Raw genomic sequence first — 16658 nt, forward strand, 5'->3', positions numbered from 1 at the left:
TCAGTTTGTGAGATCTCTGGGGGGGGGGTTGGTTGGTTGATATTATTGTTCTTCCTCTGGGTTGCAAACCCCTTCAGCTCCTTCAGTCTTTTTGCTAACTCTTCCATTAGGGACACAGGGCTCAGTCCAATGGTGTGTGTTTGGATCTGCCTTTGTATTTGTCAGGCTCTGGCAGAGCCTCTCAGTAGACAGATATATCAGGCTCCTGTTCACAAGCATCTCTCAGCATGCACAATAGTGTCTGGATATGGTATCTGTGTATGGTATGGATCTCCAGGTAGGGCAGTCTCAGGATGGCCTTTCCTTCCTTCTCTCTTCTACATATTGTTTCCATATTTTCTCCCTTGAGTATTTTGTTCCTTCTTCTAAGAAGGACTGAAGCATCTTCCTTTTTGAGCTTCATGTGGTCTATGAGTTGTATCATGGGTATACTGAGCTTTTGGGCTAATATCCACTTATCAGTGAGAGCATACCAAGTGTGTCTTTTGTGATTGTGTTCACTCACTCAGGCTGATATTTTCTAATTGGATCCAGTTGCCTAAGAATTCCATGAATGCATTTTTTTTATACCTGAGTAGTACTCCATGGTGTCAATGTACCACATTTCCTATATCCATTCTTCTGTTGATGGACATCTGGCTTCCTTACAGCTTCTATCTACTATGAAGAAGGCTGATATGAACATAGTGGAGCAAGTGTCCTTCTTATATGTTGCAAAATAATTTGGTTATATGGCTAGAAGTGGTATAGCTGGGACCTCAGGTAGTATTAGGTCCAATTTTCTGAGGAATTGAAAGATTGATTTCTAGAGTGGTTGTACCAGCTTGCAATCCCGCCAACAATGGAGGAGTAGTCCTCTATAGCCACATCCTAACCAGCATCTGCTTTCCACTGACTTTTATCTTAGCTATTCTGACTGGTGTGAGGCATAATCTCAGGGTTGTTTTGATTTACGTTTCCCTGATGACTAAGGATGTAGAACATTTCTTTAGGTACTTCTCAGGCATTCAGTATTCATCATTGAGAATTCTTTGTCTAGCTCTGTACTCCAACTTTAATAGGGTTATTTGATTCCCTGGAGTCTAACTTGTTTTATTTATATATTTTGGATATTAGCCCTCTATTGGTTGTAGGGTTTATTAAATATTTTCCCAATCTGTTTGTTGCCATTTTTTCCTATTGATAGTGTCCTCATCTTAGTATATGTTTCCTTTGAAGAATATCAAGTGTCCTTCCTCATCTATTTTAATAACTTGGTTGAAAGTTGGTTTCATTACATATTAGAATGGCTACTCCAGCTTCTTTCTTTCTTTCTTTCTTTCTTTCTTTCTTTCTTTCTTTCTTTCTTTCTTTCTTTCTTTCTCTTTCTTTTTTTTCTGTCTGTCTTCCTTCCTTCCTTCTTTTCTTCATTCTTTCTTTCTTTTTCTTTCTTTCTTTTTGCTTGGATTTTTTCCAGGATTTTACTTTGAGAAAGTGCCTATCTTTGTCCCTGATGTGTGTTTCCTGTATGTAGTAAAATTCTAGGTACCGTTTACATATCCAGTCTGTTAATCTATGTCTTTTATATTGGGGAATTCAGTCTGTTGCTGTTGAGAGATATTAAGGAGTAGTGATTGTTGCTTCCTGTAACTTTTGTTGTTAGAGGTGGACTTATGTCTTCTTTTGGTTTTGCTGACAGAAAATTACTTTCTTGCTTTTTGTAGGGTGTAGCTTCCCTCCTTGTTTTGGAGTTTTCCATCCATTATCTTTGGTAGGGATGGATTTGTGGAAAGATATTGTGTAAATTTGGTTTTGCCATGGAATATCTTGGTTTCACCATCTTTGGTAATTGAGTGTTTTACTGAATCTAGTAGCCTGGACTGGCATCTGCATTCTCTGAAGGTCTCTAAGACATCTGGCCAGGATCTTCTAGCTTTCATAGGCTCTGTTAGAAGTCTGGAGAAATTGTGATAGGTATGCAGTTATATGTTACCTAACTTTTCCCTTAGTGCTTTTAATATTCTTTTCTTTTCTTTTGTTTTGTTCATTTGGTGTTTTGATTATTAAGAGATGGGAGGAGTTCCTTTTCTGGTCCAGTCTATAGTTCTGTAAGCTTCTTGTGTTCTCAAAGTCATCTCTTTCTTTGGGTTACAGAAATTTTCTTCTATAATTTTGTGGAAGATATTTACTGCCCATTAGGTTGTGAATCTTCACTCTCTTATATACCTATTATCCTTAGGTTTGGTGTTTTTATTATATCCTGGATATCCTGGATGTTTTGGATTAGGAGCCTTTTGAATTTTCATTTTCTTTGATTGTTGTGTCAAGGTTTAGTATGACATCTTCTGCATCTGTGATAATCTCTTCTATCTTTTGTATTCTGTTGGTGATGATTGCATCTATCACTCCATATCACTTTCCTAGATTTTCTATCTCCAGGGTTGTTTCCCTATTTGATTTCTTTATTGATTCAATTTCCATTTTCAGATCCCAAGTGGTTTTGTTCAATTCCATCAAGTGTTTGGTGTGCTTTCCTGTAATTCTTTAAGAGATTTTTGTTTTCTCTTTAAGAGTTTTTACCTGCTTACCTGTGTTCTTCTGTATTCCTTTAAGAGAGGTTTTTATTTCCTTTGTAAAGTCCTCTATCATCATTATCATGGCATGTGATTTTAAATCTGAATCTTGCTTTTCTGGTATGATGAAGTATCCAGGCCTTGTGGTAGGCAAACTGGATTTTGATGATGCCAAATACCCTTGTGTTATGCTGATCAGGTTCTTGCACTTGTCTCTCAACATCTGGTTATCTCTGGTGTTAGTTGGTCTTGCTGTCTCTGACAGGAGTTCCTATGGGCCTGTGAGCCTGTGAGCCTGTGAGCCTGTGAGCCTGTGAGCCTGTGAGCCTGTGAGCCTGTGAGCCTGTGAGCCTGTGAGCCTGTGAGCCTGTGAACCTGTGATCTTAGCTTTCTCAGCACTCCTAGGGAGACCAGCTCTCCCCTGGGTGTGATTTCAGTGCAGACGCCTGTGAGACAACCTTAGCACTGCTACCAGATGGAGACTGCGATTATCCTGTACCCAGCTTCTCCACTGTTCCTGTGTCCTTTTGCTTCTGGTGGGCCCCTCTTTGGACATCTATTGGAACAAAAGTGGTGATCTAATCTTTTGGCTCAGGAGTGAGAGTACTCCTGGGAGGTATTTGGGTTTGGAGGGCTGTGGAATAGCCTTAGTTCCAGAGTACAGGTGGAGCCTGGAAGCATCCTGTCTCCAGATTCTCTCTACAAGCAGAATCTTTTTTAAAACCAAAAGCAGTGTTCATTTATTTCTCAGTTTTGTGCAAGAGTTTTAAGAAGCTTTTCACAGGTCACGAGGACCAGAGAGCATCAGCCATGGCCTTCAAGCTAGCCTGACTCACATCAAGGTTAGGAGAAGGGATAAGGTGGGAACTTGCCTAGTTCAAATGAATGTTTCTGCATTAACAGTTGTTTATAAATTTCAAACTACATTTTACTAGAGTCAAGGGAAGACTTCAAAATTGTACTGTCACATAGAGTACAATTTAAAACCAATGGACATCCCACACATGTTAGTTCAAAGTAATAATGTAGACTCTCCAATACAAAATTGTTCTCATATTTTCCATGTTTGGTCAGTTACTCTTTATAATTACAATTAATTAACTTTTCAAACAGCAACACCTTTGTGCCCTATGTCCTATGTACCAAGAGACTGTCCTTTATGAATGCCTGGGCCTTGTATTTGGGACATAGATGTTCAAAACTGAGCACTCTTCCTGGTAGTTTTTTTTTTTTCCTTTGATAAGTATAAAGTGTCCTTCTGTACCTTTTTTGATAACTTTTGTTTGAAAGTCTATTTTATTAGATATTAGAATGGTTACTCCAGCTTGTTTCCTGGGACCATTTGCTTGGAGAACTGTTTTCCAGTCTTTTACTCCTAGGTAGTGTTTGTCTTTGACACTGAGATGTGTTTCCTGTATGTAGCAAAATGTTGGGTCTTATTTATGAGTCCATTCTGTTAGCCTATGTCATTTTATTGGAAAATTGAGTCCATTGATGTTGACAGATATTAAGGAATAGTGATTGTAGCCTTCTGTTGTTTTTTATTTAATTTTTATGTTTCTGTGGTTTTCTTCTTTTGGGTTTGTTGAAAGAAGAATACTTTCTTGGTTTCTCTTGTGTGTAGTTTTCTTCCCTTTGTTGGTGTTTTCCATTCATTATCCTTTGAAGGAGCGGATTTGTGGAAACAGCAAATTTGTTTTTGTCATGAAAAACCTTGGTTTCTCCATTCATGGTAATTGAGAGATTTGCTGGATATAGCAGTTTGGGTTGGCATTTGTGTTCACTTAAGGTCTGCATGATATCTGCCCAGGCTCTTCTGGCTTTCATAGTCTCTGGTGAGAAATCCAGTGTAATACTGTTAGGTCTACCTTTATATGTTACTTGACCCTTTTCCCTTAGTGCTTTGATATTCTTTCTTTAGTACATTTGGTGTCTTCATTATTATGTTAATCGATGAATTTATTTTCTGGTCAAAACTATTTGGAGTTCTGTAGGCTTCTTGTACATTCATTGGCATCTCTTTCTTTAGGTTAGGGAAGCTTTCTTCTATAATTTTGTTGAAGACATTTACTGGCCCTTTAAGTTGGAAATCTTCACTCTCGTCTATGCCTATAATCCTTAGGATTGGTCTTTTCATTTTGTCCTGGATTTCCTGGATATTTTGGGTCAGGACCTGCATTTTTCATTTTCTTTGACTATTGTCTTTGTCTCAATGCTTTCTATGGTATCTTATGCATCTGAGGTTCTCTCTTCTGTCTCTTGTATTCTGTTGTTGATGCTTGGATCCATGACTCCTGACTTCTTTACTAGGTTTTCTATGTCATAAGTTGTCTCCCTTTGTGATTTCATTATTGTTTCTACCTCCTTCTTTTGATCATGGATGGCTTTGTTTAATTCCTTCAACTGTTTCGTTGTGTTTTCCCTTAGTTCTTCAAGGGAAGAGGGCTTCAAGTTCCCTGTTTACTTGTGTTCTCCAGTATTTTTTAAGGGGGTTATTTATGTCATTCTTGATGCCCTCCATGATGCCTTCCATCAGCATCATGGCCTGTGATTTTAAACCCAAATCTTGTTTTCGTGGTGTGTTGGGGTATCCAGGACTGGTTGTTGTGGGACAATAGGGCTTAGATTGTGCCACATTGCCTTGATTTCTGTTAGCAATATTCCCACATTTGCCTTTTGCCATCTGTTTATCTCTGGTGTTAGTTGGGCCTGCTGTCATTGGCTGGAGCTTGCCCCTCCTGTGTGCCTGAAGGCCTATCTCTGCAACCCTGGGTGAGCTGCTTTCCCCTGACACAAATTGTTGTGGTGCTGCTGTGTTCCTGGTTGCAATTGGAGTCCTGGTGAGGTGAATCCCAGGTGATCCTCTACACTGGTGTAACCTGACTACCAATCTGTTGCACAGTCACAGAAGCAAAGATGGCGGCCAAGACTCACCCTCTTGTAGTTGTATTTAGGTATGTAGCTCTGTGGCTTGAATCAGCTCTGGATGCAGGCTGTGCTGGCTGTCTCCTTATCGCTGGCTGCTGGGTGTATAGCTGCCTTCCTGCACAGCTCAGAGATGGCATGCTGTGGCTGAGGGTGTTGCTGATCCTGAAGGAGGAAACTGTAAGGATCTTGCCAGAGTCCTCTGGACTGGATCCTCTGATCTGCGGGGCTGGTCTCACTTGTGCAGGTTACCTCCTCCTCACTGGTTGCTGGGTGTATAGCTGGCTTCCTGCACCACTTGGAGACGGTGTGCTGTTGCAGACGGTATTTCTGATTGAATGGATTCCACTTAAGGACAATCTCCCATGGGTCACTGGAGCTTTTTCCTCCCATTCAAGCATACACTGTGTACCCACTACCCCTCACTTTTTGCCATTATCCAAAGTTAAGTCAATAAGGAAAGCTTTTAGTCTCATGCCTTGGTTATGCCCAGAGGACTGACTTCTCACACACAAACACATTTCTCTGCTAGGAGGCAATGTTGGTACAGAAGTACAGTATTTCTATTGTGTTGCTCCAAGTATGTACAACACGTAGCACTGCTGTGTTAGGTAAATATGTGCACAGAAGAAGATGAGGTCTGGGCTCATAGAAAGCAGTCAAATGGAAATCAAAAGAACTTTCATTTTCAGAATTCTCCTAGCTTTATTTGTAGAGGTTATCTAATAATTTCTTTAATTACATCGCATATTTCTGAGTCCGTTCCTGAGCTATTCTGTTGTACTTTATCCGTTTTATAGATCCGAGCAATCTCAGGAACTAAAGGGTCAACTGGATTGGGATCACACAACAGAGAACAGATGGCCAAAAATATTTTTGAAACAGTGCTGGAGTCCACTGTGACCATAGAATATCAAGACAAATGCTGCTTTTACTCTTAATTTTTGCATGATAAATTCTTGTTGTAAATTCAGCCTTAGGTGGTTCGAAGGGGTAATATGTTGGGAAATGAATTATCAGGAAAATTACTCTACACTGATAGGGGCTATCATTTGGCCCTATTATTGTACCCTGCCAATGAAACATATCTCCAACTGGACCTTCTGAATACTTCTGGAGGATCTCAGCCCAGGTCTTTCAATTTCTGCTGGATTCTTTTCAGAGCCATGATGGGAAATGGGGGCAACTGCCCCCGGGGCAGGGACCAGGATGGGGACAGGGGAGGGAGAGGGGAAAAGGACAAGGGGGCTTGAGACTCCCCTGAATGGTCCCCAGTCGACGGGAGAAGATAGGGAGCTAGAGAGAACACGGGGAGATGACGAGCATGGATCCAACAAGCTTATGGACGAGGCCCACTCAGCTTATGGACTTGCAGCAGAGGTGACCACATTACCCTGCAGTGGCCTTTTTATGCACTGCTGCCACAGCCTCCGCTGCCATAGCTGCCCCTGCCTCAAAGGCTCAGTGCTGCAAGACCGCCTGTTGATCCCTCCACCTGGGAGGAAAAGCCCAAAGCTCTGGCCTTGCTGAGCGCCTTATGGTCATGGAGCCACAGGATCCTGTGTTCCTGTCTGGTGCAGGTGGACTGAGGGACACACGGGCAGGTGGTACCACTGGGGTGGGGCCGCCAGAGCATGGGGTGGGCCCAGTCTGAGGGGCAGGTCAGGAGGCTCCAGGGTTGGCTGGCCTGGGAGGCAGGGCAGGGCTGCGCTGGGGACAGAGGGATATGGTCTGCTCCTGCTAATACCCTACCCGCCATACATAAAAAAAAATCTTAATTTGATTCATTTTACTCATGAATGTGGAACACCATGATGTTCTGAATCATGTAGGAAAGTGAAATGAATAACATCCAAATGATCACTTTTCCTTGTAAAGAGGAAAAGATGTACACATGAAATTATCCTTAAAAAATTGTTGATGTACTAAAGAGTGCACAGGAAGGACCCATGGCTCCAGCTGCATATGTAGCATAGGAGGGCCATGTTGCACATCAAACCGAGGATGTCCTGAGAAGGATCGATGGCGCATTATAGGGAAATGCCGGGACAGAGAAGTAGGAGTGGGTGGGTTGTTGAGCAGATGGGCTAGGGGGTTTTCAGAGAGGAAACCAGAAAAGGGGAAAACATTTTAATTGTAAATAAAGGAAATAAAAAAAAACAGCAAGAAAATTTGATGATGTAAAAGAGTAATTGTGAAATACTCAAGGAAGTTTTAATTCATAAGTTCATTTAGTCACTAAAATTCTAAATTCTTAGAATGAATAGTTGTAATTACACTATGTGAATGTCCTTGCAATATTATGGTTTCTTTAAGTTGGGAATTTTGTTCCATGCATAGAATATATGAAGTAGGAAAAAGCGTACCAACTATCACATCTCTGTCATGGCAAAAATATTCCTTGATTTTTAAAACGGAGTCACTGTCAGTAAAGCATGAACACAATTTGGGAATATAAAGAAGCCCAAAGATAAAAATCCACAATAACCTATTAACGCATGTACATGATCATCCATAACACTGATGGATACAAATCTAATGACACCAGGAGGTAGATATTGAGTCCAAGAGTCTGTGATCACAAATGCTAATAACTTTGTTAATGAGTTCAGCTGTCACACTAATTACCCCCATATTCTTACTGGCATTCCTCCAGTGCCAGTGTGAGTTCCGGAACTCTTTCTTTCCTTAGGTTTATCATATGAGGCACCATGTCCTGCTTAAAAACAAGTTAGGAATATGTTTTGGATCTTTTACAGCCCCAGACACCATGATTTCTGGCAAGAAGATAGACAGCAAGAGCTCCCTAATTAGCTTCCTTATTGGGCTGTTCTGCCCAACTTTGAAGCAAGAAACGTTTCAGAAACCAGCAGTGTTGGCTGTTGGAATCATACTACATCAGAAATTACCATGAAGGTGAATATGGAGAAGGACTGGAAAAATGCCCATGACAATGCATGCACAGGCAAAATAAGTGAACCATGCTTTTCAAATCAAAGATAACCAGTGGAGTCTATTCTTCTTCCTGAATATATATGTCTCCAAATTTTTGTATGATACATTTATATCTTCACTCAACACAATCAGTTCATTTCCCAGTATGAAAAAAAACTGATATTCCACTCTATTCCTCACTTCCAATGTATCGGTTTGATTTCATTGCAAAAATCAAGTCCCCTGCTCATATTGTGGTATTCATACTTCTCCATTCTTATTATTTGCTTTCATCCTGGATTAATCACTGAGTAGAGGTATCACTGTGAGCTATTCTTGTATCTAAAAGAGCAAATTCACCCACTGATCACCTTGCTGTGAAGACACTAGAGTGTGGAAGAATGCCTTCTATGTTCTACAAAATCTATTTAAAAGTATCACAGTGTTTCACCTAATACTCTGAGTGTGTTTTCACCTAATACTCTGAGGGAAAGCTTTTCTGAGCAGGCTCTATTTCCTAGTGATAAGGAGCTTAAGACAATGAATGTATTCTGCATTGTGATGTGCTGGGAAGCAAAATGCAATAATGCAAATGGAAATCTTATTGTTGAAAATGCAGAGTTGGTGAGAGAAGATTAACTAGAGGAACTGGATCACCTAGTGACAGGCAATAAAAAATTTAAAATGTGTATGAATGGAATATGAGAGTGTAGAGATACCAGGACAAGACCAAATTTCTACGTTATGATCATAGACAGAGGAAAACAGATTAGCAAAGGCATTGAAAGTATCTTCACTTAAGTTACACAAAAAAATTTTTTAACTCAATAAAACTGATGCCTACCCAAGTACAAAAAGATGACAGAACACCAAACACTCAGGATTAGAAAAAGTATCTTCCTCTTGTATTATCGATAATAATGTTAGAAACACAATAAAGAAATGCTATTAAGTCATATCTCTAATTATCATCCTGGATTAACACCTCACTCCCCAGCTTATATCTCTGTCTCCTTCCTTGGAGGTCTGCTCCTACCAGGGACAATCAGATGAGACACCCATACCCCAATTCCCTGCCTGATTGGCCATCAGCAAGCACGTCGGCTATGAGCTCTATAACATCCTTTTTGAGTTCTGTCTTTCTTGTGGTCCTCACCTCCACCTGCAATCTAAAATCAGCATCCCACATCCCAGCCACTGCTTTTCCTGCCTCAAAGGTAGCCTACTTCCACCCAGAACAACCAGCCCACTGCTCTGCCTGTGTTTTGGGATGCCTGCTGCCACATAGGACAACCAGTTCCAGAAGCTTGATAGTCCCAAAGGTGACTAGACATGTCAACACCAAAGATAACTAGATGCCTAAAAGCAAGCACAAGAACACAATCAACAAAATCCAGCGCAGTATGTTACCATCAGAACCTGATTCTCCTGCTACAATAAGCCATGGATTTCTTGAGATATCTAGAGACCAAAACAATGACCCTAAATCTCTTCTCATGAAGGTGATGGGGTCTTTAAAGAAGAAATAAGCAAAGCCTTAAAAAGACCAAAATTACATTCAGACAGGTAGAGGACTTTTAAAGAGGAGACAAATAAATCCTTTAAAGAAATACAGGGTAATACAATTAAGCAAGTAAAGGCATGAGTAAATGTTTTCAAGACCTAAACATCAAAATAGAAACAATAAAGAAAACACAAATGCAAGCAAACCTGAAGATTGGAACCTAGGAAAAAGAACAGGAACTAAGAATGCAAGCATCACCAACAGAATACAAGAAATAGAAGACAGAATCTCAGACATGGAAGATACAATAGAAGAAATTGATATATCAGTCAAGGTAAGTGCTAAATCTGAAAATTTTTCTAAGACAAAACAGCCAGGAAATTTGGGACACTATGAACAGTCCAAACCTAAGAACAATAAGAATATAATTGAGGAAGAATATTGCCATTTCAAATTCCTATAAAATATTTTCAACAAATTTATAGAAGAAAATTTTCCTAATCTACAAAAAGAGATGTTTATGAATGTAAAAGAACCTAACAAACACCACAGGAACAAAATAAAATATTCTTTCCACAGAATAATCAAAACACTAAGTGTACAGAAAAAGAATGATATTCAGAGCTATAATGGAAAAAGTTCAAGTAACATATAAAGGCCAAACTAACAGAATTACACCTGATTTCTCTACAGAGACTTTAAGGGCCAGAAGGTCCTATACAGATGTTTTGCAGACTCTAAGAAACCACAGATATCTGTCTGCACTGCTACAACCAGCAAGACTTCAAATGACTATAGATAGAAAAGCCAAGATATTCCATGTCAGAACCAAATTTATACAGTATCATTCTACTATTCAAACCCTACAGAGGATACTAGAAAGAAATCTCCAACACAAGGAAGGTAACTACACCCAGGATAACATAAGAAATTCATCAACTTAGAGCAAAACCCAAAGAAAATCATACATAGAAGCATATATAGCACCACAACCAACATCAACATAACAGGAACTAAATAACAATCATTGGGTATTAATATTTCTCAATTTTAATGGACTCAATTCAACATTAAAAAGACCCAGGCTAAAAGACTGAACATGTAAACAAGATCCATCATTTCCCTGCATAAAAAGATGAACACTATCACAGTGTAAAGGGTTGGAAGTAGAGATATTTTAAGCAGATTCAAGAAATCCACTGGAGTAACTATTCTATTATCAAATAAAATAGGCTTCCAATAAAAAATAATCAAAAGAGATGGGAAAAGAGACTTCACATTCACTAAAGAAAAAAATTACCAACATGACATCTCAATTATAAACATCTATGACACAAATGTAAGGGTACCCACATTCATAAAAGAAATTTTGCTAAAGCTTAAATCACACATAGAATCACATACATTAATAGTGAGGGACAGCAATACATCACTCTTCCCAGTGGATAGGTCAGCAAAATAGAAACTGAAGAGAGAAGTCATGAAACTAACCCATGTTGTACAACAAATGGATCTGCCAGATATCTACAGAAGTTCATCCCCAAAACAAAAGAATAACTTCCTTCTCAGCACCTCAGAGAATGTTCTCCAAAGTTGAGCATATAATTGATCATAAAACAACCTTTGGAATATACAAGAAAATTGACATATACCCTATATCTAATCAGATCCCCGTGGATTAAGGATGGACTTCAACAACAACAGAAACAACAGAAACCTCACATAATCATGGAAATTGAACAGCTGTCTACTCAATGATCACTTGATGAGGAAAGAAAGAAAGAAAAAGAAGGAAAGAAAGAAAGAAAGAAAGAAAGAAAGAAAGAAAGAAAGAAAGAAAGAAAGAAAGAAAGAAAGAAAGAAAGAAAGAAAGGAGGGTTAGAGAGATGGCTTTGTGGTTAAGAGCACTGACTGCTTTTCAGAGGTCCTGAGTTCAAATCCCAGCAACCACATGGTGGCTCACAACCATCTACAGTAAGATTTGATGCCCTCTTCTGGTGGGTCTGAAGACAGCTGAAGTGTGCTTATATATACTAAATAAATAAAATCTTTAAAAAATTAGAAAAGAAGGAAGGAAAAAATTAAAGACTTCCTAAAAAATCAATGAAAACGAAGGCAAAATGATGTCAAACTTATGGGATAGAAAGCATCTATGCTAAGGGAATAGTTCATTGCTCTAAGTGCCTTCATGAAGAAATTTCAGAGATCTCATACTAGTACCTAACCAGAATACCTGAAAGCTCCAACAAACAAACAAATGAATGAATGCACAAAAGAAAACAAAACACACCCAAAAGAAATGGGTATCAGGAAACAATCAAACTAAGGGCTGAAATAAAGCAACCAAAAACAAAGAGAACAATATAAGGAATCACCAAAACAAATAACTCGTTCTCTGAGAAAATCAACAATGTAGACAAACCTTAGCCAAACTAACTAAAAGATAGAGAGAACATGTTTAAATTCACTGAACCAGAAATGGAAGGAGAAACATAAAAACAGACACTGAGAAAATTTAAAATATCATTAGATCTTACTTCAAAAGGCTCTACTCCACAAAATTCTAAAATCTAAATTAAATGGATGATTTTCTAGACAGATACCACTTGCCTATGTTAAATCAAGATTGCATACAGTATCTAAAGATTCCTATAACCTTTAAGAAATAAAAGCAGTCATTAAAAAATCTCTTAACACATCTGGCCCTGGGCTATTTTTGGTTGGTAGGATTTTAATGACTTCTATTGCCTTGTGAGCTATGTCCCTGCTTAGATAGTTTACCTACTCTCAAGAAGAAGAGAAGCTCAAGAAGAAAGAAGACCAAATTGTAGATACTTAAATGCTTCTTAGAAGGGGAAACAAGGTACCCATGGGAGGGGATGCATAGACAAAGTGTGGAAGAGAGATTGAAGAAAACACCATCAGAAGACTGCCCAACCTATGGACCCATCACATATACAGTTACAAAACCCAGAAACTATTGCGGATGCCAATAAGTCCTTGCTGACAGGAATCTGATATAGCTGTCTCCTGAGAAGCTCTGCCAATGAAAGACAAATACAGAAGTGGATATTCTCAGTCATCCATTAGAATGAGAAGAGAATCTCCTGTAGAGTAGCTAGATAAAGTAATGAAGGAGATGGAGGGGTTGACAGCCATGTAGGAGGAACAACATTATTAACTAACCAGTACCCTCAGAGCTTCCAGGGGCTAAATCACCAACCAAATAGTACACATGGAGAGACCCATAGCTCCAACTGCATATGTAGCAGAGTATGGCCTTATCAGACATCAATGAGAAGAAAGGCCCTTGATCCCCCCTGTGTAAAGAAATTCCAGGACAGGGAAGCAGGAGTGGGTGGGTTGGTGAACAGGGAGAGGGGGATTAGGATAGGGGGTTTTCAGATGGGAAATGGGGAAAGGAGATAAAATTTGAAATGTAAATAAAGAAAATAACTAATAAAAAATATTCAAAACAATAAATGCACAGAACAAAGAAAGAATATTAAAAGCTGCAAGAGAAAAAGGCCAAGTAACATGAAAAAGGTACACCTATCAGAATTACAAGAAACTTCTGTAGAGACACTAAAAGCTAAAATAGCCTAGTCAGCGGCTCTAAGAGAAAAAAAAATGGCAGCCCAAGTTTCTATACCCAACAAAACTCTCAATCACTATGAATGGAGAATACAAAATGTTTCATGACGAAACCAAATTCAAACAAGATCCAGCATTTTGCTGCATACAAATGGATCAAGGGCCTCCACATAAAGCCAGACACTCTAAAGCTAATAAAAAAGAAACTGGGGAAGACCCTTGAGGACATCGGTACAGGGAGAAAGTTTCTGAACAGAACACCAATAGCGTATGCTCTAAGAGCAAGAATTGACAAATGGGACCTCATAAAATTACAAAGTTTCTGTAAGGCAAAGGACACCATCAAGAGGACAAATCGGCAACCATCACATTGGGAAAAGATCTTAACCAATCCTACATCAGATAGAGGGCTAATATCCAATATATATAAAGAACTCAAGAAGTTAGACTCCAGAAAACCAAACAACCCTATTAAAAATGGGGTACAGAGTTAAACAAAGAATTCTCACCTGAAGAACTTCAGATGGCAGAGAAGCATCTTAAAAAATGCTCAACTTCATTAGTCATTAGGGAAATGCAAATCAAAACAACCCTGAGATTTCATCTTACACCAGTCAGAATGGCTAAGATTAAAAATTCAGGAGACAGCAGGTGTTGGAGAGGGTGTGGAGAAAGAGGAACACTCCTCCACTGCTGGTGGGGTTGCAAATTGGTACAACCACTCTGGAAAGCAATCTGGCGGTTCCTCCGAAAACTGGGCACCTCACTTCCAGAAGATCCTCCTATACCACTCCTGGGCATATACCCAGAGGATTCCTGGGATACATGCTCTACTATGTTCATAGCAGCCCTATTTATAATTGTCAGATGCTGGAAAGAACCCAGGTATCCCTCAACAGAAGAGTGGATGCAAAAAATGTGGTATATCTACACAATGGAGTACTATTCAGCCATTAGAAACAAAGAATTCATGAAATTCTTAAGCAAATGGATAGAGCTAGAGAACATCATACTAAGTGAGGTAACCCAGACTCAAAAGGTGAATCATGGTATGCACTCACTAATAAGTGGATATTAACCTAGAAAACTGGAATACCCAAAACATAATCCACACATCAAATGAGATACAAGAAAAAAGGAGGAGTGGCCCCTGGTTCTGGAAAGACTCAGTGAAGCAGTATTCGACAAAACCAGAACGGGGAAGTGGGAAGGGGTGGGTGGGAGGACAGGGGAAGAGAAGGGGGCTTACGGGACTTTCGGGGAGTGGGGGGCTAGAAAAGGGGAAATCATTTGAAATGTAAATAAATTATATCAAATAAAAAAATTAAAAAAAAAAATAGAAACACATGCCAATAACAAAAATAGAGCCTATCTCAGAGTAAAAGGAGGGAAAAAGTTCTCCTAAGCAAATGGTCCCAAGAAGCAAGATGGAGTCACCGCCCTAATATGGAATAAAATAGACTTTCAATCAAAAGTTATCAAGCATGATGAGGAAGGACACTTCCTACTTATCAAAAGGAAAATCCAGCAAGAGGAAGTCTCAATTCTGAAAATCTATGTTCCTTGTGCAAAGGCAACCATACTCAAAAAACTTTAATAAAGTTCAAAGCACACATTGAACCCCACACAATAATAGTGGAAGACTTCAACACCATGCTTTCATTAAGGGACAGGTCATTGAAACAGAAACTAAGCAAAACAATAGTGAAACTAATAGAGGTTATGAAGCGAATGGATTTAAGAGATATCTACAGAACATTTCACCCTATAACAAAAGAATATACCTCCTTCTCAGTACCTCATGATACCGTCTCCAAAATTAACCATATAATTGTACACAAAACATCCCTCAACTAATACAAGAAGACTAAAATAATGCCATGCATGCTATCTGACCACCATGGCCTAAGGTTTGTCTTCAATGACAGCAAAAACAACAGAAAGCCCCCACACACATGGAAATTGAACAACTCTCTACTCAATGAAACTTGGTTGGGGAAAAAATAAAGAAAAAAATTAAAGACTCCTTGAAATTTAATGAAAATGCTAAGACATCATACCCAAACTTACGGGACACAGTGAAAGCACTGCTAAGAGTAAAATTTATAGCACTAAGTGACCTGGTAAAGAAACTGGAGTGATCTTACACTAACAACTTACCAGCCTGACTGAGAGCCTGAGAGCTATAGAATAGAAAGAAACAAACTAACCCAAGAGGAGTAGAAAGCAAAAAATGGTCAAACTTATGGCATAAATCAACCAAAGACAAAAAAAAGGGAACAATACAAAGAATCAAAAAAAAAAAAAAAAAGCTGATTCTTTGAGAGAACCAACAAGCTAGATAAACCTCTAGCCAAATTAAGTAAAGGCAGTATCCAAATTAACAATATCAGAAATTAAAATGGAGACGTATAATCAGAAATGGAGGAAATTAAAAAAAATCATCAGGTCCTACTACAAAAGCCTAAACTGAACAAAAACTGGAAAATCTAAATGAAATGGATGGTTTCATACACAGATATCATATACCAAATCCAAACTACATAAACTATCTAAACAGGCCAATATCCCATGAGGAAATAGAAGTCATCAAAAACCTCAAAACCAAAAAAAGCTCAGGGCTAGGAAGATTTACTGCAGAATTCTATCAGACCTTCAAAAAGGCCTAATACCAATATTCCCCAAACTATTTCATAAAATAGAAACAGAAGTAACACTCCCTATCATGCTACAATTATTCTGATCCCTAAACCACTCAAGAACCCAACCAAAAAAAGAGAACTTCAGACCAATCTCCCTTATGAATATCAGTGAAAAATACTCAATAAAATTATGGCAAACTGAATCCAAGAACACATCAAAATTAACATTCACCATAATCAAATAGGCTTCATCCCAGGGATGCAAGGTTGGTTTAGTAAATAAAAATCCATTAACGTAATCCACTATATAAAGGAAATTTAAAAAATAAATCACATGATCATCTCCTTAGAGGCAGAAAAAGCATTTGACAAAATACAATACACTTTAATTTTAAAAGTATTGGAGAGTTCGGGAATTCAAGGCTTATATCTAACCATAACAAAATCAATTTACTGCAAACAAACACCAATATCAAATTAAATTGAGAGGTACATGAAGCAATCCCA

At 38.7% G+C, this 16658-nt stretch overlaps 1 pseudogene; it reads right to left on the reverse strand.

The window, feature by feature from the left end:
* Nucleotides 1-6215: 6215 nt before the first annotated feature.
* On the reverse strand, nucleotides 6216-6645 carry LOC127670605 (ubiquitin-conjugating enzyme E2 D2-like; annotated as a pseudogene).
* Between the last annotated feature and the right edge of the window lie 10013 nt (nucleotides 6646-16658).

The sequence above is a fragment of the Apodemus sylvaticus genome, chromosome 1 (genome assembly GCF_947179515.1).
Source record: "Apodemus sylvaticus chromosome 1, mApoSyl1.1, whole genome shotgun sequence".
NCBI classification, from domain to species: Eukaryota; Metazoa; Chordata; class Mammalia; order Rodentia; family Muridae; genus Apodemus; species Apodemus sylvaticus.